The sequence below is a fragment of the Eumetopias jubatus genome, unplaced genomic scaffold (genome assembly GCF_037043125.1).
Source record: "Eumetopias jubatus isolate StellerSeaLion01/CBP00866 unplaced genomic scaffold, mEumJub1_p1.0 scaffold_3, whole genome shotgun sequence".
NCBI lineage: Eukaryota > Metazoa > Chordata > Mammalia > Carnivora > Otariidae > Eumetopias > Eumetopias jubatus.
Window position 1 is genome coordinate 183,180,368 of NW_028274809.1, and position 25,524 is coordinate 183,205,891.

The 25,524-nt window shown below is 46.7% G+C and overlaps 1 protein-coding gene across 4 annotated transcripts in view; it reads left to right on the forward strand.

Moving 5' to 3' along the window:
• Positions 1-8,731, forward strand: part of CLYBL (citramalyl-CoA lyase) — a 253,009-nt gene extending 244,278 nt beyond the window's left edge. The window contains exon 9 of one of the 4 annotated variants that reach the window (XM_028112045.2): positions 7,673-8,731. The gene's annotated coding sequence lies outside the window, so the exon portion shown is untranslated. Of the gene's footprint in view, positions 1-444; positions 592-3,176; positions 3,530-7,672 lie in introns of those variants that run through there. The other 3 variants (XM_088021886.1, XM_028112043.2, XM_028112044.2) reach the window with 3 other exon arrangements.
• The last annotated feature ends 16,793 nt before the right edge of the window (positions 8,732-25,524 follow it).

The following is a 25,524-nucleotide window of genomic DNA, read 5'->3' on the forward strand; positions in this document are numbered from 1 at the left end:
CCTCCACCTCCCAAAATGAAACATCCATACATTTGAACCGGTAGATGAGAACTATGAAAGCCTTCATCCTGGGTGAATGCTTTGGGTCAACAGTGACCAGCAATTTAAAAAAAAAAAAAAATGTGCAGAAACACAAGAACATCCATTCTCTCCCTTAATTTCCCCATTTAACTGTTTGCCATTGAGGCCGCTTCCCCCCGTAAATGTATGGCCGTATGGCCGGGACAGGGCCCCCTCAGCAATAAACTTGTAGCCTCTAAGAAGACACAATGCGGCAGAGCTGGTGCATATGGTCCCCTGCGAGATTTGCATCACATTAGAGATGCTGCTGCAGGTCATATGGGCGGTGTGGTTAACGGGCTTAGTAAAGCTGTTTTGAAGAGGTTAACCCAGCTTGTAGTAAGGGTAAATAAACATAACAACCAGCCATTCTTCCCTATTCAGCATGTGCTCTTATACTGAAGGCTAAAGGGTATTGAAGCTGGGAAGGATCAACTTGTGTTTGCCAGAGGACGCCAATGAAATTTGAAACACCAACAATCAGAGATTTTGTTTCTGCTCCTCATTAAATCATGAGCTTTTGTGTTGAGACTCTGGACGACTGTTCTTTAAGAAATTAACAGAATGGGAAGTTTTAAACTCTACACCAACCTTTTCATGACCTACACAGCCGCAAAGCTGCTACTCTTAGACAGACACGGCGGGGAAGGCTGTTCTGTTTCTTTAAATTTGTAAATAGAAAACAGTTGTTTTTTTTATTTTCATTTTTCACCTCCTCCTACACCCTTGTTGTTTATTTCCTCCGTGGCCCCGACTGTATGGCCCAACCAGGGGTCTGCTCTGCCCCTGCTTCTTGCAGTTCCTACAGGAAGCCAGAGGGAAGTAGAGTTGAAGGTTATATACAAGGAGGGGCGCCATGGAACCCAAGCCGAGTGGGAGAGGCCCGCACACCGTCCCACAACCCCCCACCCACCCAGTGCACCGAAGGAAGGGGATGATTCAGTTCTGCCCGGAGGGCGGAAGGAACCAGATCCACGCAGGACAGTTCTGGGGAAACACATTCTGGAAACACCAGCTAATAATCCCAAACCTGGGATCTGAGGCCACAGCCCTTGAACGGGGATGGGATGTGTTAAGCTGGGGTCCCGGCCTGCCTTGGGCGGGGGGGGGGGTGTCTCCTCTCCTCTGTGCACCCCTCTCTCCAGCCCCTCCTGAGAGCACTGTCCCTCTTCACCTTGGCCATCCTGTGCTGCCCCCCGAGTTAGCAGAAAGGAAGGTGGGAGCTAGCCGCATCCTCACACGGAGCAGCCGGAAGGAGGAGGGCGGTATCTCAGCCAGTGTGGGAGGAAGCCTGGCCTCCAGTCGCACTGGGCTTTAGGCGGTCGGGGCGGCGGGCGGCGGGCAGCGGTCATAGGACAAGCAGCGCCCCCCAGTAAGGTCTCTCTCCGGGTGGTGCTGAGAGCCGGGAGGTGGCTAGGACTCCCCACCCCCATCACCAACAGGCCCGTGGGTTCCTAGATCCCCTACAGTGTGGGACCGACTGGTCACCACACCTTTACCTGACCCCCAAATGTCACATTTATCATCGTCCTCGTAACCCTGTGTTCCCAATTATGGTAATATCATGAGATTAGGACCCACTAGAGCCAAAAATCTGGACCAGTCTGCTCTGGTCCCACTCTGAGCAGAAACCCTGAGCGAGGGCCCCCAGAAGAGGGTGTAGTTAGGGTCAGAGGTCCTGGGGCACTCCTCCAGTTGGCAGTGGACTACAAGAGGACCTCGCAGCCATCTGATTAATTAAAAACCATACCTGTTTATATTTTGTGTAGCTCATCACAAGCCGCTTCACCATATCACCCCCTTGTTATTAATTCTTGGGGGCTAAATTATGGGTAACACTATTAAAACATTATCAGAACTAATGAGAAACAATTACTTAGAAAATGAGCCAGGACAAGATTGAGTTGAGAACATCAGCGGTGATCACTGTAGATTAGTTTAATAAATCATCAGGTGCAGGGCAGGACTGTGTATGCAAAGCCCTGTCACGGGAAAATGAAATTGAGATTTTTTTTTGCATAATTTTTTCATTAATCTCAATAGGACCCGTGTGGTGTGGATTGTTTTATTCCCCTAATACCTTGCCTGAGGGGGGGTGCCCAATAATGTCTTCATTGTTTTACTGAGGTCTTAATGACAATCTGTGACAACCTCATTTTAATGTATAGAGGATTATGTCAATACAATCATGTTTTATTGAAATGGTGAGGGGAGGCTCCAGTGGAGTCAGGCACTGTCTGTGAGCACAAGTTGGGAATTTCCCCGGCATCTGGGTGCAGGTCCCTTCAGATTCTGAAGTACTGAACCGCCCGCTGCCCTCAGGTCCTCTCCTCCAGGGACAGGCTGGGAAAAGCTTCCTCAAGAAGACTTCACCGCCTCCTATTTGAATTTGAAAGTAGCCCGTTGCTTGCCATATTTTGCTGGGTAAATGGAACAGACCATGTAGGGTTTGTTTCCTTTTCTAAAATATACCTGTTATCATCTTTAACACATTAACCCCTAATAGTTCTGCCCTCCCTCCTCATTCGGGAAACTGACCTTCACTGGAGACGTTATATTTTCTAACTATGTCTTAAGAGGATAAAAAAGAACACATGCTTTTTAATTCGAAGGACATTCTGGTTTTATGGTTTCCGTTCATCTTGGAAAGCTAAGTGTCGTCCGTTTTTAGTTTTCAGTTTTACCTCTAGTACTTGGAAGGCAATTGATCGTGCAAAACAGGTTATAAGATTACCAGCAGGATCTTGTGCATATTAATGCCGGCGAGGGGCACCGAGCCGGTCTGTCACCGCGGAGTTTATGCCCCAGGCTCGGGGACACTGTCCTCCCAGCCCAGAGACCCTCCCCCGCGAGGTTTTCACATCGCAGTTTCAGGGGAAAGTGGAGGAAAGTAATTAGCAGAGCTCAACATTTAAATGTTAAAACTTTAATCTTCCTTTCCGCGCTTTATTTTAACTCGGCACGGGGGTGGGGGGCGAACAGAGCGAACAAAATGGCAATTAAAATACCTAACTTAGTACCTGAAAGCTTGCGCCGTGGTACCGGGCAGCTTTTTGCTGTCCTGTGATGATGGGTGATTGTGGATGTTTGGTGATGGTAGTTTGTTTACATTCCAGCAATTATTTGGCAGCATATTTCCTTCCGAATCGGTAAGAACTGCCAACGACATAAAGAAAGTGATGTGTGGGAAGAAACTGAAATCGTCGTTAGCGCCTTTTGTGGTCGTTTGCTGTCGATCCGACCCCGTTCCAGCTAAGCGGACTGAAGCCTGCAGAATTTTTATTTAAAAAAACAAAAAACAAAAAAACTGTTTACAAGTCTTGTAAAAGACAAGGGATTTGTCGCTCGCGCCCTTCCTTTTTGAAATTTTTGTTTGTAAGTGAACGGCTCGGTGTTTGCTCCTTCCGACGGGAAGGGCTCGGCGAGCCCGGGCAGCGCGCCCCGTCGGGAGGACGTGCGCCCGCGGGGCCCGGACACGCGGAGTCCCGCGTCCCCCGCCGCCGGCACTTCCCGACGACCCAGGGCGGCCGGCGGCGCGCGAGGGCACCTGGACGCGGAGAGTGGAGGCCCCGGAGGCACCGCGCGCGCCCTCCGGAGGCGCGCCGTCCCTTCCCGGCGGGGCGCGGCCTGGGCCGGGGGAGCCCAGTGGGCCGGGACTGCGGGCCCCGCTCGTCCGCCCGCCCGCCCGCCCGCCGCGGGCCGCCCGGAGCCCGCGAGCCTGTCGCGCAGCCCCGCTGTAATGGTGGCAGATCAAAGGCTGCCCCGTGTCCCCGCGGAGCCCGGGACAATCCCGCGCCTTTGTGAGCTGTTGCTAGGAGCCCGAGAAACTAAGGGAAAGTGTCAGGAGCATGTTAATCAGACTCGTTACAGTGTAACAATAACGTCTCTCTCGGGTCTCCCAGGCCCCCAGCACCCCTGGCGCACCCCGCGCACAGGCCCGACACCTGCGCGGGGCCCTCGCGCCTGCCCTGGGGACCGACCGACTCCAGCCCCGAAGTCAGCGCCAGGGCCGGGAGCAAGGACGAGCCCTAGGGACCCTGCAGGAGACTGGCGCATCTCTTGGGCCCAGATCTCTTTGACCAGACCCCCGCGCGCCCTTAGTCTGTCGGGCTCAAATCCGGACTCGTGGCCAGAGGGACCTGCGGAGGATTCGGGTCCCCCTGCTTTCAGTCGTTGAGTTGAATTCCCCACCATATTCAAACACGGTATTAGAATCTAGAGAAAAATGAGCATTCCATTTTAGACGGCTTTTTTTGCTTTTGCTTTTTGAATCTTCAAAAGATTCAAAAACCAACTTTTCCAATTTCCCTGTCAAATCCATAGAGGATGCTATAAGTGATAATCCCGAGTTTAAAAACAAAACAAAACAAAAATAAGAAACCTTTCCTGAAAGTAAAGATTTCTCTGAACTTTTTTCGGAGGATCCATTCATTCATTCGTTTATTCATTCAACAAACATCTGTTGAGCCCGACCCAGTGCCAAGCAGCCAGCTAGCATGAAAGTCGTAGGACTGGTTCCGGATGCACTTTTCTTTCAAAATTAAAACGCTCTTGTGTGAAGTCAAAGGAAGAGCAAAGGCGTAAAATAATGTCAAATGCCACAACAAAAAGTGCCATTGACGACAGTAGTGATAGTAACGAGAGAGGTGCGGATTAAGAATTTAAAACATTTGAAAAACTACACACCATATGCTTGGAAAACCAGCCACTTCTTGCACCCATTTTACCTCCTTCTCCCCTCCTCTTTTGGTCTCTAGGAGCTCGGCCAGGCTGCAATCCTGAAGCCGGGAGTCCTGCCTGAAGTCTGAAAAGGAAAGTCAGTTTGTAAACAGCCTGTCAGACTTACTAAGGGAACAAACACTTCAGTCTTGTCCCATTCTCCCGTTGGCCGTACACGGGGAATTGGAAAGCTGTGCTCCATCTTAGGACAGAATCTGGCCAACCGGGGGGTGCCTTTCTCCAGTATGAGCTCTTGTTCAGGAACCAAGGAAGTTCCCTTGGTTTAAATGCTGAACCCTAAGTCAAAGACAGAGCTTTCTATTTATCAGAAAGGATAGAAAACTCACCCTTGGATCACCTGTGCCTATTGACCTAGAGGGAATCCTGTAACTATGTTAGGCTTCTCCATTGGTCAAAATCAATTTCTCACACTGTGTGTGCAACATGTAAACATATAGAAAACTGGTCCCAGAGATTAGTCTAAGCCCTGGAAGGAATTTTCAAGATTTCTTTCATTACATGTTGTGAGAGAGTTGATATACTGAAAACTCCATCTTGTGAAAAACAAGGAAGACCAAACACCAACAGATGTTAAAATATCTAGCTAAAGGGGAGAAATTCAGTGAAAACAAACTGGATTTTTTGGTCTACATAATGCCACATAGCTGGTTTGGCTGGGTTCTGTTTTGTTTTGAAACAATGAAGAAATTGCCTTAGTTATTCAGACACAGAATCAAGAGAAAAAGGAACATTCCATTTCAGATAGCCTTGTGGTGGAGAGTTTCTTCAGAAGACTTCACACTCTAGGCATGTGGCTTAATTTTTTTTTTAAGATTTTATTTCTTTATTTGACGCAGAGAGAGACACAGCGAGAGAGGGAACACAAGCAGGGGGAGTGGGAGAGGGAGAAGCAGGCTTCCCGCGGAGCAGGGAGCCCGGTGCGGGGCTCGATCCCAGGACCCTGGGATTATGACCTGAGCAGAAGGCAGACGCTTAACGACTGAGCCACCCAGGCGCCCCTTAATTTTTTTTTTTTTTAATGGGCTCTTTTGAGTTCCAGGGAAGGAAGAACATAAAAGCTAACATGAAATGCTGGCTTAGATTCTCCGGGGAAACTGTGTTAATAACCCGAACTCCCAAATGAGGAAAGGACCACACCCGTTTCCTCCCAGTGGGTTTCCAGGGGCTGGAATTCGTGCAGCAACTTCCGGCGGCGGCGTGGGGGGGGAGACTCTGCGACGCATCTCCCAGTCTGGCCTGAGGGAGCTCCCACCACCAGCAGCATTTCCACACCAGTGCCGCGTCACCTCTGTCAAGGGGCTCTGGCCACGAGCAGCCGGGCTGGCTGGCGGTAGTTCCTGACCCTCTTCTGCAAAGCCTGTGCATAAGCTGCAACCCCTTCCTCTCACCCAACAAACTCCTAACCACTTTTCAAGGCATACCTTGAAGGTCACGTCTGTGAGGTCTCCCCAGCTGCCCACAGACGACTCACTGACCCTCCCCCAGTCCCTCCATTGCCCTGGATCAGATGGTGGCTGTTACGTGTGTGTGTCCCCCAAAGAGTGTGGATGCCCTGAATCCTGGACATTGCCATGCATCTCCGCATCCCTCTCCCGCTCACCTCTCACCCCCAGCAGGAGTTCGCTCCAAGTGCGATCATTCGAATCAGGAACAGAGTCTTTCCTCCGTCAGACACTTAAGTTCTAATCCTGGCTTTCCGATGACCAGGTTGTGTCACATTCAAACAAGTCGTTTATTCTCTCTGAGTATCAGTTTCTTCAACGAGAACAATAATACCTAACTCAAAGAGTTGCCAGGAGGAGGCAGTGGGCACGGAATGCCCCACCCGGGTGCCCCTCGCCCCGTCCCCACTCGCTCGCTCGCTCGGCCGGCCGGGCAGGGGTCGGGGAGGTCAGCAGACAACCCCCAGCTGTCAGCTACCCCGTCAGCATCTGCCTCAGCTGCACACAGCTGCCCAGACTCTCAGCCTCCTCGGGGCAGCTTGCATCCGGTGATGTGTAGATTTTACCATGATTTAAAAAAAAAAAAAAAAATCATCTTTAGAAAGGAATGAATGTCAAATAAAAACAAACAAATAAATAAATATGGTATTTTTTAGAAAGTACTAGCATCATGCTTTCAGGCATTCAGGAAAGGTCAGATAATTTCCATCTCGGTGCCCAGCCTGCGCTGCAGTCCAGGGCGGGAACTCCCATCCCCCTCCCCCCCCCCCCCCCCCGCCACCCACAGCAGAGCTGGCTGGAAAGTGAACTTCTATCAGGTGAACCCCATTTTCTCGTTCACTTTTACTGGCCGGTGAAGGCTCTGGCCTCACAGAAGAACATACTGGTGGGACCAATCCCTGGACACGCTGGGTGTGGCGGCACACTCCCAACAGCCGTGCACGTTCCAGGGGAGCTTTGCGGCTCTTTTGTTGTTGTTGTTGTTGTTCAGAACCTCCTAGTCCCATTCCTGGACCATGGAAATTTCTCTCACTATTTAGCTGTTCTGACTACAAATTCACGTCAGCATCCTGTCCAACCACCCTGATCTTGTAGAGGTTACTGAAGCCCGGGAAGATTATGCAGTACCGATTCCTGGAGGGAGGGGGCTCCATCCACACAGAAAACATAGACTATGAGTGGCCTCCTGGAGCTGTGCAAATACTGGCCCTTTCAGTGGACTTGCTCAAGGTCACACAGCTGGCAAAACCAAGCCTACAACGAATGTCTGAATGTCTTGAAATTAAACCACTGAACCACACAGCTCCACACCCAAGAACTCCTCAGATTTCTGGTTTCACATTAAGTTCCCCACTAAGGAAGCTCCAAATAAGTTTTTTGAAACAATGAGAAAGAAGCTGAAACCTCTTTTTCTTTTTTTTTTTTTTAAGTAGGCTCCACGCCCAACGTGGGGCTTGAACTTACAACCCCGAGATCAAGAGTCACACGCTCCACGGACGGAGCCAGCCAGGGGGCCCTGAAACCTCGTTTTCAATAACTGCCTCCCTCAGACACAGTCCCGGACCCAGCAAAGGTATTTGAGCTCATCACAACTGAAACAACTAGTCATCAGACGCAGTCAGGAAACTCCACCACCAGGCAAATGCCACCTTGAAGTGGGCCTCCGTGGCCCCCTGGCTCCTGTAGGCCCTGGATCACCCCCTAGATGTAACATTTTGCGTGACTGCCCACTGAGGACTGGTCTAAGTGGCTGGAGAATGTCTTGGGTGTTCTAAAGATAGGAATCCAGTGGAGGGAGGGGGGAGCCGGATGTAGCCCTCGAGGACAGAGGGTGCACTCACCAAGCTCTGTTAGCTCTCTGGGCCTCCTCTTGGCTCCAGCCTCACTGCTTCGGCCCCTCCTCCGTCGCCTTTATTCTCTGTCTCATCGCTCCTCTCTGGTCTCTGTGTCTGCTCTTGGTCTGCTTCTATTTCGCTTTTCCTTATAGTCTTTCTTTCCTACCTCCCCTTGCCGTTCCAAATGCAAAATCAACAAATGTAGCAAAGAAAACAAAACGGGGTAACATTTTTTTTTTCTAATTCTGTGTCCATGTTTTGGAAGTAAATCTAGCATCCTAAATCGGGAGCTGCTTGCAGGATGCTCCATAGTCTTTCATTTACTGTGAACTTGGCACAGGAAGTTTATTGGCCCATTTTACTGCAGAGAGCCCGAGTGCAGGGGGCAGCTAATATTGTACTTTGGGAATCAAAGTAGAAATGCCAATGAGGCTGCTCATTATTCAGTAAATTAAATATTGCTGCCAAAACTGCTATTCCTAATGTCCTGCATTTGATCTTGCTGTCCTAATGCAAAGGCAACATTCAGATTCTATTTAAGCAATAAAGATGAGGATCCCGTATTACTGGCTCCTTATGTTTTAGTGGAAATTATTTGAGTATGCAACCTGAAATTCATGATACTTATAAGTAACAAAGTTCAAGGATATAAAATTTGATTTCTATTGTCTTCTTTTTTTTAGATTTTTTTATTTATTTGACAGAGAGAGACAAAGCGAGAGAGGGAACACAAGCAGGGGGAGCCGGAGAGGGAGAAGCAGGCTTCCCGCAGAGCAGGGAGCCCGATGCGGGGCTCGATCCCAGGACCCCGGGATCATGACCTGAGCTGAAGGCAGACGCTTAACAACTGAGCCACCCAGGCGCCCCTGATTTCTATTGTGTTCTTAACTGTATTCCTTTTGGGGGTGGGGAGGGGAACATTACCAGAGAGGTAGCAATAGTGATTATTTATAAAAACAGTTATTTTCAAATTATGATAAATATTCCATTTTAGGTAAATAAGGATGTGACCCTCCAAATCATTTTTTACACCTTTGCTTTGTAAAAATCTTTTAAAAATCAATTAGCCTTTGTGTCATCTAAGGAATTTTAAATTGTGAAATATATTTATGAGAATATTTAAGGTAAATATCTCCAAAATAAGTAGCAAATGAATGGGACATGAATTTGCATGCACTGCTTCTGAAAACAAGCACATTTTAAAATGGTTTGTTCGAATGGAACCATTGGTCTTTTTCCTTCCTCCTCAAAGAGCATATGTGTTAGATTAGTACTCAGAAAAGAGCGTGTTTTCATAGCCTCTGGTGCTGCATTTATAAAAATCATGATGATTTTAGGTCTGCACCTTCATTTTTTGAATTTTCAAAACTTGCCCCTTTTTACTCTTTTATTTTCTTTCAACCAAACAAAGACGGAAGAACCCTTTAAGAAATTTTATACATTCCCACAGAGTCCCAGTTTGTTGACCTTCAGGCCACAGAGTAAAACCTTTCTTTTAAGTCAAGCATTCCCCATTGGGAAGCGCTCCAGCTTTTTCTTTTTATGAGGAATTTTAACTGCTGGACTTAATTTAATTATTGTATTTTGTACATACTCCCCGAAGCCCCAGGGCATGAGCTTTACTTTTTTTCAAAACTTTCAAATGAATCTTTAGAAATGCACACTTCTGATGGTAATGTTCCTTCTTTCACTTGTATTTCTAATATAAATACCAAACTTGCATCTATCTGTTTGCTGACTTACTCGTGGAGAGGTTTCAGCCTCTTTGCCGCAGATACACTTGTGAGCCACAAGTAAAGATGTGGTTATTTGAGCCTTTAGTGTGGATGCCTGGGCTTTATAACAACAAAATAAAAACCATCTCCAGCTGAACGACATTTTAAAAACTTGATGGTTCTGGGAACGTAGTCTTCAATAAGAACGGTTCCTAGGTGGACACTGCCTTGAAATTAGTAGCATCCTGGCCCCATGGCTACGGTCTGCCACCATCTGTCCTTTTAGTGTCTATGAGCTACTCCCCCCTCCCCCAACATCAACTGCTCCTCACTGATCCCAGCAGAGGCTCATGTGCGAACACACACTCACACATAGGGAGTTGTCATCCCAAGCTACCAGCTAAGAGTCAATATCTTCATTTCCCCTCTATCTTTATCCATAAACATTTCATTGGATCCTTCTGATTTCCAAATCAAAAACTTTGACCACATCTTGACTCTCAAAGGTGAAAAAAAAAATTTTTTTTTGTAATTGCCTTAAAACTCATTTAGGAATGTTGAAATGTCGGGCAAACATAAATTTTCAAAATTCATAACATCTGCCCAAAATACCTCATGGGGTTGGGGTTGGGTCAGTTATGAAGTAAGTTTCATTTTAGGATTTCTGAGACCTCTGAATTTGGGAAGACATTTTTAAGCAGAATGCTCTGTGAAGTGAACCTGATTTTCTTACTGACTTTTAAATTTTAAAATTACAAAAATCACAGCATTTAGGTGCCAGAGAAGGACTTTAGGGATCATCTAGGCCAATGGTTCTTGACCCTGGCTGCACATTAGAATTACGTGGTGGGCATTTAATAAATACCAGTGTCTGGGCCCCACCGAGACTCATTAAATCAGACTCTGGTCTGACCTATCATTTTGCAGATTAAAAAGAAAAACCACCAAGCAAAACTCTGGAAGATTAAATGTGGCTTTTACATTAGGGGTCTAAGTCTAATTATGCTGTAACATAGTTTGGGAACTCCTAGCCAGGCTAAACTTTAGAAGCAAACTTACTTATAAGTAAGTAACAAGTAAGTTTCCATAATTCTGTTTAGGGCCACATTAATTCTAAAATAGTTGACTGATTTCTCCCATGTGACATACTTTCTAATGTTATACACATTCACATCCCTGACTGATTCACAGAAGAGGTTGGTATAATCATAGTCTTAAAATGTCTTACACTTAATTTTTAAACTAAGGTACTCCTATGTGGATGGCTACCCTCCTGTACATTTCACTTAAAAGTTCGACCACTTCAATGCCAGCATCATACGCCATGACTAATATTTGGCAAATTTTTAACATACATTTAAAACGTACAGGCAAAAAGCAGTATTTGTCCCAGTTGACATCTGAAGTTCTCAAAACACTTGAATTTTACATTGTACAGTGTATATAGAAATGGAGTCAGAGATGTCAAGTAACAACTCATCTGAGTGAGTCCCACAGTCCCCGAAGGCAGGAGAGAGCTTAGCCAGCATCTCTGAAGGCCCCAAGAGAGCAAGAGAGGTCGTGCCCAGCGAGGGCTCCTTACAGGAAGAAGCCGGGGCTCAGCAAGCCTCTGAGCCATCTTTCTATTTTTTTTAAAGATTTATTTATTTATTTGAGAGAACGAGAATGAGAGAGAGAGAGAGAGCACATGAGAGGGTGGAGGGGCAGAGGGAGAAGCAGGCTCCTCGCTGAGCAGGGAGCCCGATGCGGGACTCGATCCCGGGACTCCAGGATCATGACCTGAGCTGAAGGCAGTCACTTAACTGACTGAGCCACCCAGGCGCCCCTGAGCCATCTTTCTAAACACTTGCCCTCACCGGCCTCCCCCAAGAACATCACCTCCCTCACCTTTCCCGCTCCCCCTAATCTGCCTCCTTCTCCCCTTTTCCCATCAAGGATGGCAAGCTCCCGGGTCACAAAGGGAAGGGGTGAGCCCAGTCTTTTTTGACTTGAGGTCCTGGTCCTCTCAGGCAAGGACCTCCCCGGAGAGATCCAGGAGGCTTTGATCTCAGTTATTTGCCTTGGGCTAAAAGACCTCTGGTTGGCCACTCCTCTAGGATCCTAATAAGGCCAGGACCTGGGATCACAGAGGCAAACCTTTTTTTTTTTTTTTTTTTTAACCAAAGGGAACACTGAGCTGCAGTGATTCAAGCTATAGAGTCGCTAGGGGAGGGTAGGTTAAGGTTTGGCAGACGGTGATAGAACAGTCCACCGATTCACCCCTCCAAAGGTATTTATTGTGCTTCTCTGACGTGCCTGTGGTTACGTGATGTCCCTGTGTTGGTGATGGCTAGGAGGGCAGTCCTAGAGATGGCCCTAAGTCCTCTATGGTCCGGAAGTTTCTGTCAGGAGCGAAAGCAGGGTGGGGAGTTGAGACCTTCCTTATTCTGGTGCCCCCCACCCCCATTCTGTTCTAACTACTCTTGATTACCCCTTATAACAAACATGCAGATGAACCAAGACCCTAGCTCCAGGTCTGAAATCGAAAGAGGGAATAAAAAGACGGAAATGTACAGGTATCTTACAGGTAAATGCTGCACGCAGCCATAAAAACGAATGTTTATAAAAAGATCAAATTTTTTTCATGGCAAGAACTGCTAAAAGCAATGTTTTTGCCTATCAAATGAATCAATCATTTTATAAGTGGTAAGCTCTGGGGCCAACACTCACATGGCTGGGGGCAGTGAGACCAGGTGCAGCCCGCCTGGAAAATATTGGGCAGTATGTATCAGTGGACTTGTCATCATTTTCTTGTACCTCTTAAATCTAGATCTGGGGATTTATCCTAAGAAAATCCTGTGATCCCAAATGTAGAAAAAGCCTCTTTCACAAAGACTACTTGATTCACAGTTGTATCATTTAAATTACTGAGGTGTGGGGATGCCTGGGTGGCTCAGTCAGTTGAGTGTCTGCCTTCAGCTCAGCTCATGATCCCGGGGTCCTGGGATCGAGCCCTGTATCGGGCTCCTTGCTCAGCAGGGAGCCTGCTTCTCCCTCTGCCTGCCGCTCCCCCTGTTTGTGCTCTCTCTCTCTCTCTCTCTGTGTCAAATAAATAAATAAAAATTTAAAAATAAATAAATAAATTATTGAGGCGTGGTTAAGTAAACCATGGGACATTTGTTTGATGGACTATTAGGCAGCCATGAAAGCTGGTGTTTCCAAAGAAAATAAGAAAGTGCTTTTAATATAAAGTCAGGTTCAAAAACAGATACCAAGCTCCAGATGCCAAGTCTGGAGATGGACTGCTTGGCTCTCCCACTCACTATCTACTGCTGGTACTTACCTCACTGTGCCTCAGTTTTATTATCTGTGAAATGGGGGTAATAATAGTAACTACCTCATAGGTTGATAGGAAACTTAAATGAGATAAGACATATAAAGAACAGGACCTGACATACAGTAGGCCCTCAACAAATGTTAGCTGCTATTATTACTACAATGCGATTACAACCATGTTAAAAAGAAACCACATCAGAAGAAAATACACCAAAATGTTAGCAATTACTGTGTTTGGGCGATGAGATTCTTCTTTTTACATTTTTGTATTTCCAAATTTTTCATTAAATACATAGCAAATTTGGGGGGCACCTGACTGGCTTAGTCGGTGGAGTGTGCAACTCTTGATTCCTGGGTCATGAGTTCGAGCCCCACATGGGGTGAAGAAGTTACTTAAAAATACAATCTTAAGAAAATATACATGTCAGGGGCGCCTGGGTGGCTCCAATGGTTAAGCATCTGCCTTCGGCTCAGGTCATGATCCCAGGGTCCTGGGATCGAGCCCCTCATCGGGCCTGCTCCACAGGAAGCCTGCTTCTCCCTCTCCCTCTACTGTTCCCCCTACTTGTGCTCTCTTGCTCTGTCAAATAAATAAAATCTTAAACATATATATATATGTCAAATTTTTAAAAACTAAGTTGGGGGGCACCTGGGTGGCTCAGTCGTTAAGCGTCTGCCTTCGGCTCAGGTCATGGTCCCAGGGTCCTGGGATCGAGCCCCACGTCGGGCTCCCTGCTCCGCGGGAAGCCTGCTTCTCCCTCTGCCACTCCCCCTGCTTGTGTTCCCTCTCTCGCTGTGTCTCTCTGTGAAATAAATAAATAAAATCTTTAAAAAAATAAAAAATAAATAAAAACTAAGTTGGAGCTAATTACAAATACAGATCTACTGAAACACTTTGATTATATATATATTTGATAATTATATATATTTGATTATAGATATATGATAATATATAAACATTATATATGGACACACCGAGAAGACCCTGAAAAGAGAGGCCCCAGCAGGTAGTCTTCACATGACCCGAAACATCCTGCTGCCAGGACTCTGGGCATGGGCTTCCAAGGGACTCCTTCTGACTTGGCCACCACGGCCACTTCTCATCACAGGGAGGACGGGCTCAGGTGTGCTGGGTGGTGGACGGCCACCCAAGATTTGCAAGAAAGTACCTGAGTCCCAGTGCCCACTCTGGCACCCACTTGCTGTGGGGGCTTGGGAAGACCCTTTTCCTTCTCTATAAGGAAGGATCTCTGATGCAATTAGCAGCTTCAGAGGAGAAAAACAGTTTGAGGGAATTTTTGAGATACTGCCTCGGAGGGAGAAGAATGGATTCTGAAAACTGTAATGCTCCACTCCAGCTCTCCTTCTTCCAGGGCGGAGGGCCTATCTGCTCTGTTTACACACCTGGACCTGGTGTGAAGGGCGGTTTAGAGGTGGCTCCCTGGCCATTTGTGGAATCATCCCTGCTTCCAAACAGCACGCTACAGGCAGGCCTTCAAAGAAATACCAGAAGCCAAGTGTACTATCTGTCATCACTTAGTAATGCTTGAAGCTTTTCATATAACAAAAGGGGAAGAAACGACCCCACCTTGCATTGTGGGAGCCTGATCATTCTTCCATCAGCTCCACACCAGAAGGGCTTTCTCTTAACTGTAAGTATTAGATCTGACTAATATGGGCAACCAATGCCTTTGGTAAGTAAGATTGGAGTAAAATAACGGTTTGCAACTTTATTTCATCTCACGGGAGGATAAGGAAGGAATTGATAAGTTTCGGTGACAAGGAACCGCGTGTGGTTGGTTTTTGGTTGTTTTTTGTTTTTTGTTTTTTTGTAAAATAGACAAATGTGTCCCATTTAAAAAATGGCAACATCATTTTTCCACACATACTCTAGTGAGATAGGAATTAAAACTACAGAGACAGAAGGCATAGCTACTTGTTGGTTCCTGGCATCCAGCATGGTGCTGGCCCTTAATAAATTTTTGTTGAAGGAATCAGTGAATCAGTTAATGAATTCCCAAACCAAATGGAAGATGTTCTCCTCTCTCTTGTGTGAGTTGCTAGGGATATAAAAATGTGTAACTCAGGGTCCCGCCCTTAGCAGCTCACTCTGGTGGTGGAACCAGACCCACAGATAGAGAATGAGTCAAATACAATGTGACTGATTCCTAAAACCATACCGCTGGTCGTCAGGATTCCTGTTTTAGTTCTTCCTGAAGCTCCTCCTGTTTCAGGTGCTTATACACAGTAAAACATTATCCCTTCCTTCAAACGTTCACAGTCTGGTCCAGAAGACAAGCATGAAGCGTAGAAAGCACAAGACCACATGGAAAGCAAAACAGAAATATGTACCCTGCAGAGAGGCAGCATACCAGCCAGGCACGGTGCCTTCATGGCTTCACCCCCAGGGTCCCAGAATAACACAAAACAGGGCTGGGGTGCTCCTGGTTAAGCCACTGTTACCCCCTTGCCCCCAACACAGGATTAACTGTCCATGAACTCAAGGTCATGTAGGCTCCACCAACAGGGAAGAGGTGTAGGCCGGCTTGAGGGATGGGGAGTGAGACTCCATCACAGGCCCTACTAGGGAACAACGGAGGGGGCGCTTTGCTCTCATAAGCAGAGAGGGTGTCTCCTGGCAGGGACCAGGGGCAAGACCAGGCCGATGGCGTCCCACCTGGCTGCCTTTGCCAGCTCCTCTGAAGGTGGGGCTGACTTACCTAAGACTTTCCATTTCTGGAGCTCACGCTCATCACCTCCATCCCGGGGGGATGGACAACTAATTATGAGTTCCTGTCCCTTCCACAGATGGGAAGGTGGTGCCCTGAGCTTAGCCATCGCCTCCTCCCTCTGACCCTGCCTCCTCCCTCTGCCACTGCCTCTTCCCTCTGCCTCTGCCTCCTCCCTCTGACCATGCTTCCTCCCTCTGACCATGCCTCCTCCCTCTGACTCTGCCTCCTCCCTCTGACCCTGCCTCCTCCCTCTGCCACTGCCTCCTCCCTCTGCCTCCTCCCTCTGCCTCTGACTCCTCCCTCTGCCTCTGCCTCTGCCTCCTCCCTCTGACCCTGCCTCCTCCCTCTGCCACTGCCTCCTCCCTCTGCCTCCGCCTCCTCCCTCTGACCATGCCTCCTCCCTCTGCCTCCTCCCTCTGCCTCTGCCTCCTCCCTCTGACCCTGCCTCCTCCCTCTGACTCTGCCTCCTCCCTCTGACAGCCTTTACCTGCTCTTACCAAATATGTGTGTGATATCCCCGCACCTCACAGAGAGGAGTGGGTCCTGCTGCCCTTTCAGAAAAAGCAGCCTGGCACCCTGCAGCCCCAGCCCCTGCTCAAGAGCAGCAAATCAGTCAAGGGCTGGCATCTCTGGGTCATCTGCGGGACAGCCGAGGGGCCCTCCGGGCCCTCCCGGCACCCACCACTTCCTGGGCCCAGCCTGCGACTCAGTGCCTCCAAACCTGGGGCCCTTCCTGGAAAGGCCCTGTCAACACTTCCATTATGGACTTTTCTGAGTGTTTACAAGTTACCGGGAGAATGAGATGAGCCCAGGCGGAAAGCTGCCGCACAAGGGAGCGAATCTGGGCCGAGGGAGCACAGGGTGGTGGTGCTGTCAGAGGGAGCCGGCGTTGAAACGGCGGCCCACATAACGTCTGCATTAAAAACGGATTTGTGTGGAACACGGTGCTTCTTTTAATTGCTCCAAATAAATATCCTGGGTAATTTTAAGAAGGACTGCTGCAGTAGCTTCCCGAGCAGCAGGAGCATATATTACCAGGAAGTGCTTTGGGGTATTGTTTGCTGAGAAAGGCGTTACATAAATTGAAACTCCTTTTGCTCGGAGCCGAGTCCTGAAAGTTCATGCAGTGAGAAACATTTCTCACCGTGCACAAACTGTGAATTGTATATAAAATTAAATTTTCTGATTAAAATCTGCATTGTTGGACCTCCTGCTGACTGCCACCATTTTGCTGAAATAAGATACTATTTGTGGTAATGGCAGCGCATGAAACCTGTTATCATTGATTGTAAACTGGCCTCGCTCCTACGGCTTAAAAAATCTGGAGAGCTTTATTGTGCAAACATTGCATTTTCCGTACAAATATTACAGAGCAAAGCCTTACCACCGATTCATCAGCTGGGGTGCATGCAGATTACAATCCGACCCATCGGCCCTAAATCTCCGCACACCCAACACTGGGCTTCAGGTAGCGTTCAGCAAGGTGCAAGATGTCAGCGGGAGAAGGAACCGAGCCTATATAACCATCTGCTGTTTAATTTAAAAAATGTTTTCTTCACGAGGGCATTATTATTCGAGAGACGAGGAAGATAAAAAGAAAAGATGAGGCCTAGGAAGAATTCAAATTCAACAACCCACCCCACCCCCACCTGTGCGTGCCCCAGGAAACCCCCAGCATGACCCCACCGCCTCTCCCCAGACTGCCAACCTCTGAGCCCCGGGTCTGAGAATCAGCCTTATGAAAATCAGCAGTGCTGATAGAGGAGGCCAAGCTAATAACTTCGCTTGACAAATGCAGAATCTGAAACCAAAACAAGGACGATTTTTTTTTTCCCCTAAGAAGATCTGTGTTCAGCATTAGAACCCCAAGGGCTGGCTTTTTCATCTTTCATTTTCCTCAGCTTTGAGTTTACAAGTGAATGCTCTCCAAAAGTCAACATCAGCCAGGCACGCATAAATATTTTTTATTGCCTCTTAACCATTGGAATAGATTGTCCCTCTCTTTCATTTCGTAAATCACTTTGTTGCTTGGGTGATACAAAATCGCTTTGGCTTACAAAGAAAGATGGGGCAGGGTGGGGGTGGGGTGGAGAAAGGTTTCACAAAATCATTGATCCATAGCAGTAGATCTCACACTCTGACAAATAAAATGAGCGAAAACGAACCAACTTCTTAAGAAACAACCTAGTCTGAGTTTAATAAGTCTCACCAAATCTTTTTCTAGAAAAGAGCACTAAGGTTACAGGCAAAGCCAGTGCTAGAGTCGAATAAACTAAGCCACGTGCTCTGAGGGAGCAAATGCAAGGTAAGTGGCTCCAGGTGGAGGGGTACTCGAAACCTGAAGTTCAAAAGCATTGACTTCCTGGAAGGCACCTGCTTAAAATGGGTAGGATCACACACACATCACGTCACATCACATCACATCACATCACATAGGGCTCAGAATGTCCTTCTGCACTTTCTTTGACCTAAAAGCCAATCCTGGGTATTCATATGCATCAACTAAGCTGTCTCACCTGTGGGAGAAATTGGTGGGGGTAGAAAGAGGAAGTGCCAGCGGGGTACCTGACCCAACCCCTGTGCATTGCCTTGCCTATAGAACAGAATGTGGGTAAACTACTATTATGCCGCTTTTGTTTCAAGTGCATAATAACTAAATAAAATAATTTACAAATCATGAATTAGCTCTTTTTGAAAATTATTCCACTGGTTTTCTTTTCTCCCTCTAGACTTCTCTTGTAGTTACAGTCTTTCATGTTTTCCACAACTCTGACTAGCCCTAACCTGAGTGTCTTGCGTGGACATAGTGGGGACATGGTGGGGGGGTAGCCCTCTGTTTTCCCTTTTTCTCTTATTATTTACCATCCATACACATGCCTTCTATTTAAAAGCCGATAATAAAATCAGTTGCGATATTACATTCATCCGTACGATAACATGTCCTGAATTCACCAGGTGCTAGGAGCTAGACTACTAATCCTCTTTCACTCAAGAGTTCTGCCAGATTGAGGAATCCATAAGAAGTCCCAGGTTTACTATCTTTTGAACTAAGAGTTGAAGAAACCAAGAGAATCTACAATGGGGACTTGCACCGGATGGCACCTCCTTCTCCCAACTTCACGTCTCTTCTTTGCCTTAACTCCTGCCTTTCTCCAGTTAAACCAAACATCCCCAGCCCTCTCCTTGTTCCCCACAGAGCTCTCCTGCCCAAAGGACTCCTTTCCATGGCTCTGTTATCTCCTCTAGTCTTGACCAGAGACGGAATACTTGATCTCCCCATGCCTCTGCCCCAACTTTACCCACATTTTTGCCTTCGGCTTCCATTGATTCTTTAAAGTCATCAATTGTTTCTGTAAAAAGGTCATTAACAATATTCCACTGCCTTTCCACAGCTTGCAGCAAGAAGACATAATGCTTGTCCCTCTATAGGGCACCAAAAGTCAATGACAGGATAGACACATTAAAGAATGAGTCAAGATTTAATAGGCTGGACAAGCCAACCATTCCTTGCTCAAGTGCTCTGGCAAGCACAGCCAAAGGGTAGGCAAAGTTTGGTAATGTGGCACGAGGAGAAGAGCTGGGGTGAGGAGGAACTCCAGGGGCCGGTGGTGCTGTCACTTCCCCTCCCCCCACAAGGCCCTCAAGCCCAGGCGTATACTAAAAGGCCAGACAGTGAGGCCCTGCCCACCTTGGGGATTACTGGTAGAATCCCTAAAAGGAACGGAAATCTCCGGCTGGTCTCCATCTTAAGGAAGAGGTGGGTTTTCAGATATGTAGCTGCAATTCTGATGGTTGACCATCACCCAATTCTCTTCCCCATTAGTCCCCCAAAGAGAAAGGCCAAGCGCCATCCCTCCATGAACCTACTCTACCCCATCACAGGTCACAGAGGCACCAGATTTAGTAGACAAATAGCCAGGGCAGTATCACTCCTTCTCAGCCAAGGGGGAGTTGAAATACCCTCATTCACCAGTGACAAGAGGATGCAGTGGGTACGGCACACCATACCCATCTCCCTTTTTCCCTCTTCATTCCCTTCCCTCTCTCTGTCTCCACCTTTCTCCTGGTATGAGTGTCTTCTTTCTATCTTCCTTCTACTTCTTATCCCCTTCCTGAGTTCTAGCTCTTTCTTTTGTGTTGGCTGACACCAGAGGGCAACGTTATCTCACCGACTTGTCACTTCTTTCATTTCACTGGTAGAGGGAAGAGTTTGAGAGAACCTTCAAGAAGTAGAAGGTAACGTGGAAATTATTTTGAAATATGGAATTAGCGAGCGCACTAGGACGGCTCTCTCAAAGGCATCCCGTGCCAAGGCATTCTGTTCCCGTTGGTAAATAATCTGTTATAAAACTGTTTAAATGCATATTAACTCACCAGAGCACGACCCTGGCAAGATTTCCCTCCAGGCTGTGTTTTGCAAAGAGACAACTTTCAAGTGATGTGAGACCTGAGCGTAAACTAATAGAAGTCGCACAGTAGTCAAGGTAACACTGCCACTCCATCCCTTACTCACCGTTTAGTCCTTTAAGAGCTGGCTTTTTTGGGGTGCCTGGGTGGCTCAGTTGGTTAAGAGCTGGCTTTTTTGTTTCAGAAATAATTAGGAAGGAATTTAGCCCTCAGTGTCTTGTTTTGAGTACCCGTCATCTTCCCCTCCAGGGGCTTTAAGGGTGCATATGGCTTATTTGGGCAAGTTGGGCTGAGTCAGTCGGAATGACTGATTAGGAAGCACGCAGCAGAGCCCTGGGAGCAGTAAGTGCCCCCAGCAGCCTCTGTCCCACTTGGAAGTCCATGCAAAACCCTACTCCACCACACCCTCCCCATCCCGCCACGCATGTTGAGGAAATTAGGGAAGGTTCCCCTTGAAAAATGTTGGGAAGGAAGGGATTCAGAAACTAAATTTGCCACTGAACTGACCATTTACCAAGTCATCATCCTGACCAGGTTAACATCAATACCTTTAAAAAGGTAGACAACGTGGAGCTAAGTGATCTGCTCAACCATCGCAACGTGCTCAATTGTGTGAATCTAATTACTTGGCCTGGATATTTTCTGCTTGGTGTCTCCAGCCTTTGAACCATTTCCAAAGCCAGAGCTTTATAAAAAGGGTCTTTGAAAACCCTAAGAGTCTGTGATTCTGTCATTCTTTAGGTGGATTTTTGATCCAAGTGGCTGAATTTATCCTTTGCCTTCATTTCTTCATCAACACTCTTTCTTCGGTTAATGATCTAAAACAAGAGTTCTCATCCTGAGGTCCAGAAGTGGACTTGAGCAATTCTATGAATCCCTGGAAATTGTGGGCAAAAAAATTCTATGTGTATGCACATTTACGGTGTTTCTAGGGGGTGGACACATTACTTTAACCAGATTCTCAAAGGGCTCCAAGACCTCCATCTTGTCGCTGTACATTCATGATGTTCACTAGACCAGGGATTCCCCAACCAACATGCAAGAACAGATTACAAGGTGTATACCTGGGTCTCTATAGCTGGACAGGGCCAGGAATGGCTGCAACTTCTAAGCTGATCATCGCCTGCCAAGAGCTGCCCAGTTGCTATAAAAATATTATTTTCTCTGTATGCCACAGTGTATAACAAGTTGGGAAGCACTGCATAAACTCTTCGCTTTTTTTGCCTTTTTTTTTTTAAGTAAGCTCCACGCCCAACATGAAGCTTGAACTTATGACCCTGAGATCAAAAATCACATGCTCCACTGACTGAGCCGACCAGGTGCCCCTAAACTCTTTCTTCACTTTTATCCCATCTACCATCTTTGCTTTCTGCATCTCTTTCCTCATCTCCAGGGCCTTATTTTTTTTTAAGATTTTATTTATTCATTTAAGAGAGAGAGCACAAGCAAGGGGAGAGGCAAAGGGAAAGGGAGAAGCAGACCCCCTGCTGAGCAGGGAGCCCGAAGCGGGGCTCGATCCCAGGACCCTGGGATCATGACCTGAGCCGAAGGCAGACGCTTAACTGAGCCACCAGGGCACCCTAAGCACATGTTTCTTAAATATATAACTACAGTGTTACTAACCAGGAGGTTATGTGGCATAAAATAAGGAATGGAAGGTCAAGAATATGGGTGTTGCTCTCCTTTCGGGGTGGCACTGGGAGAGTCTGCTAAACCTGTCACTGTCACCAAGCCCCTAGGTCCGCAGATTTCACTTTTGCTGTCCAAGAAAAACCACAGACCCACAAAGAAGTCTTTTCTTGAAACCTACCACCACACTCTGAAATAACAAATTAATTCTTCTTATACTCTTTCCAGCTGCAGTTAGAAAGGTCCCCCATCTGGGTGCTCCTAGAAAGCATTACTGTCAGCATTACAGAATGTTGCTGAAGAATATTCATACGAGATGAGCCACTTCCTTCTTAATGAAACTGACAACCAGACTGAATTCAGGATCACTTTACTTGAAGGATATAATCTGTGGCAAATCCTTTAAGAAAGCCATCCTATCACTTTTCTATGTATTTTAGAAATGAGATGTGTTTGAAAAAATGCCTGAAAAATCACTAGCCGTCATTTTAAAAGGGACTTTTTTAGCCAATATCTGGAGTTAGAAAAAACTATGTGATGGGGTCCCCAAAATAAAATAAATATAGACAATATTACACTTCCTTTTTTAGAATAAAATAATGTAGATTTGCAAGTTGCAAAAAAAATTAAATATTGTTTTTAAAAAATGTTTGCTGAGTTGACAGAAAAAAAAATGCTGCACTCCCGTCTGCATCCATTACAACAGAGGATTTACTGGTTATTATTCACCAACCTTAAGTGCGCTCCAGCTTTTGAAGGGAGAGATGAACACAGTTGGGAGTGGGGGCATACTGTAGACATCTGCAGGGTGATTATAAATAAATGAAACATTAAGCACACCCCAAAATCTGACTCTTACTCAAATCATCTACAATGTAGATCATGCCAATTTAACTTGATTGAGATATCCAGATATCCCAAGGACCTCAAATTTGTGTGATACTGATGATTAACAATATTTCTTATTTTGTCAACAGGAGCCACTTGAACTTCATTCATGGTGATGTCTGTTTCCATTTTCTTACTTTATTTTATTTTATTTTTCTAAGATTTTATTTATTTATTTGAGAAAGAGCGACAGAGATAGCGAGAGAGAGCACGAGCAGGAAGGAGAGGGAGAAGCAGGCTCCCGCCGAGCAGGGAGCCCGACACGGGGCTCGATCCCAGGATCCTGGGATCATGACCTGAGCTGAAGGCAGATGGTTAACTGACTGAGCCACCCAGGTGCCCTGCTTACTTTTTTTTTTTTAAGATTTATTTATTTATTTTGGAGAGAACATGCACATGGTAGCGAATGGGGGGAGGAGCAGAGAGAATCATAAAGCAGACTCCCCGCTGAGCACAGAGCCCCATGCTGGGCTGATCCCACGATCTTACCCATGAGATCACCACCTGAGCCAAAACTTAACTGACTGAGCCACCCAGGTGCCCCAATTTTCTCTTACTTTTGGTTGCTAAAGATATAATGGTAATGAAACTTTCCTTTTCCTTTTGTATTTTTTCACTTACTCAAGAGTTCAAAGTATGTTTTAACATCTTTTCATTTTCCTTTTGCTCAGTCTCTCAATCTAATAGCTAAAGCTGCTTTCATTTTACTTCTTTTTAAAAAGATTTTAATTATTTTTTATTAGAAGGATTTATTTATTTTTAGAGAGAGAGAGAGAACGCGGAGGGGAGGGGCGGAGGCAGAGGGAGAGAGAGAATCTTCAGCAGGCTCCACACCCAGCACGGAGCCTAAAGCAGGGCTCAGTCTCACAACCCTGAGATCACGACCTGAGCAGAAATCAAGAGCCAGACACTTAACCAACTGAGCCACCCAGGCACCACTACGGATTTTATTTTTTAGGTAATCTCTACACCCAGCATGGGGCTCGAACTCACAACCTGGAGATCAAGAGTCACGTGCTCCACCAATTGAGCCAGCCAGGTGTCCCTCATCTATACTTCTGTGGTTTGACCATCTCTAAGTAAATATGTGCTTTCTACTTGATACTAACCTAATACGTTTCTCGACACAGGACTTTCAAAGCCTCAGGAGGATCAGTCTGCAAATCCCCAACAGTCTCATAGGGAAGAAGTGATAGGGAAACGTGCAACGCAATGGCTAGAGCATGAAATCAGCAATCATGAAGGGTCTGCCTAGAACCCTGGCTGGGGGCCTTTCATTTTCTCATATTTCTTTTCTCTCTTAAAACACAAATGCACAATAAGAAAAATAAGTGGGGGGCGCCTGGGTGGCTCAGTCGTTAAGCATCTGCCTTCGGCTCCGGTCATGATCCCAGAGTCCTGGGATCGAGCCCCGCATCGGGCTCCCTGCTCGGCAGGAAGCCTGCTTCTCCCTCTCCCACTCCCGCTGCTTGTGTTCCCTCTCTCGCTGTGTCTCTCTCTGTCAAATAAATAAATAAAATCTTTAAAAAAAAAAGTGGAGAGAATGAATACGTGGGCTTTCTAGAATCCTGGTTTTATTCTCAAATCCCCCTTAGCACATTTAGCCTGGAGCTACTTGCCATCTAGAACAAGGATGAATCAAGCCTTTTCAATTTTCTAGTAAAGCTCCTGGTGGTAAAATTACAGGTACTAATTCCTAAAGAAGTGGGAGGAAGCTAGGAAGTAGAGACGTGTGCCTGGGTGCATTCAGGATGGGACAGAAAGAAGGTGAATGGGAGACAGAGCCTCTGAGGGATCACGGAGTGAATGGGAATTGTGCAAAACAGTATAAACCCACACAAGAATTCTGACACGAGTGGCGACATTTCTCCGTATTGCAGCCACTGACCCAAGAACAGAAGTGCTGGCCCCTAACAATGTGCCTCCCCTGGGCTTCCTTCCATCCCAGGCTGCCTGTCTCCAGCTTCAGCTCTTCTCCCAGCCTTTCCCAAACACGCGTACCCCGGCCCCCTTCCCAGGACTCTGTGCGAGGCGACAGCCAGCCGCTGTGCGCATCATGTTAACAGGTAGGTTTCCCACTGGGGTTGTTAGGCACCATGCCAACCTGGTACAGACCACCTCTGGGGCCAGGTGGACATGTTGGGGCCCATGAAATCCATGTCACAGTTACCACCTGTCTCCAAATACGGCCCTAGAGGGAGCACAGAACCTAGGAAACTCAAACCACCTGGTCCTACACACTTAAATTGCTAGTTCCTTAAAGGAGGGACATTGCTATTATCATAGGCTATTGAACATTCAGCATGTGCCATGCATTGTGCTAATCATGCCTTTTGTTTAGAGACTGAATCTAAAGATGCCTTTAAAATCGGTGCCTCCTCTGGGTGCCTGGGTGGCTCAGTCGGTTAAGCCTCCAACCCTTGGTTTCAGCTCCAGTCGTGAGATCAAGCCCCGAGTCAGGCTCCGCACTGGGCGTGGAGCCTGCTAAAGATTCTCTCTCTCCCTTTCCCTCTGCCCCTACCTCCCTCTCTAAAAAAAAAAAAAAGAAGAAGAAAGAAAGAGAGAGGAAAGAAAGAAAGGAAGGAAGGAAGAAAGAAAGAAAAGAGAGAAAGAAAAAGAAAGAAAGAAAAAGAAAGAAAGAAAAAGAAAGAAAGAAAGAAAGAAAGAAAGAAAGAAAGAAAGAAAGAAAGAAAGAAAGAAAGAAAGAAAGAAAGAATTACCATATGAGGGGCACCTGGGTGGCTCAGTTGTTGAGCGTCTG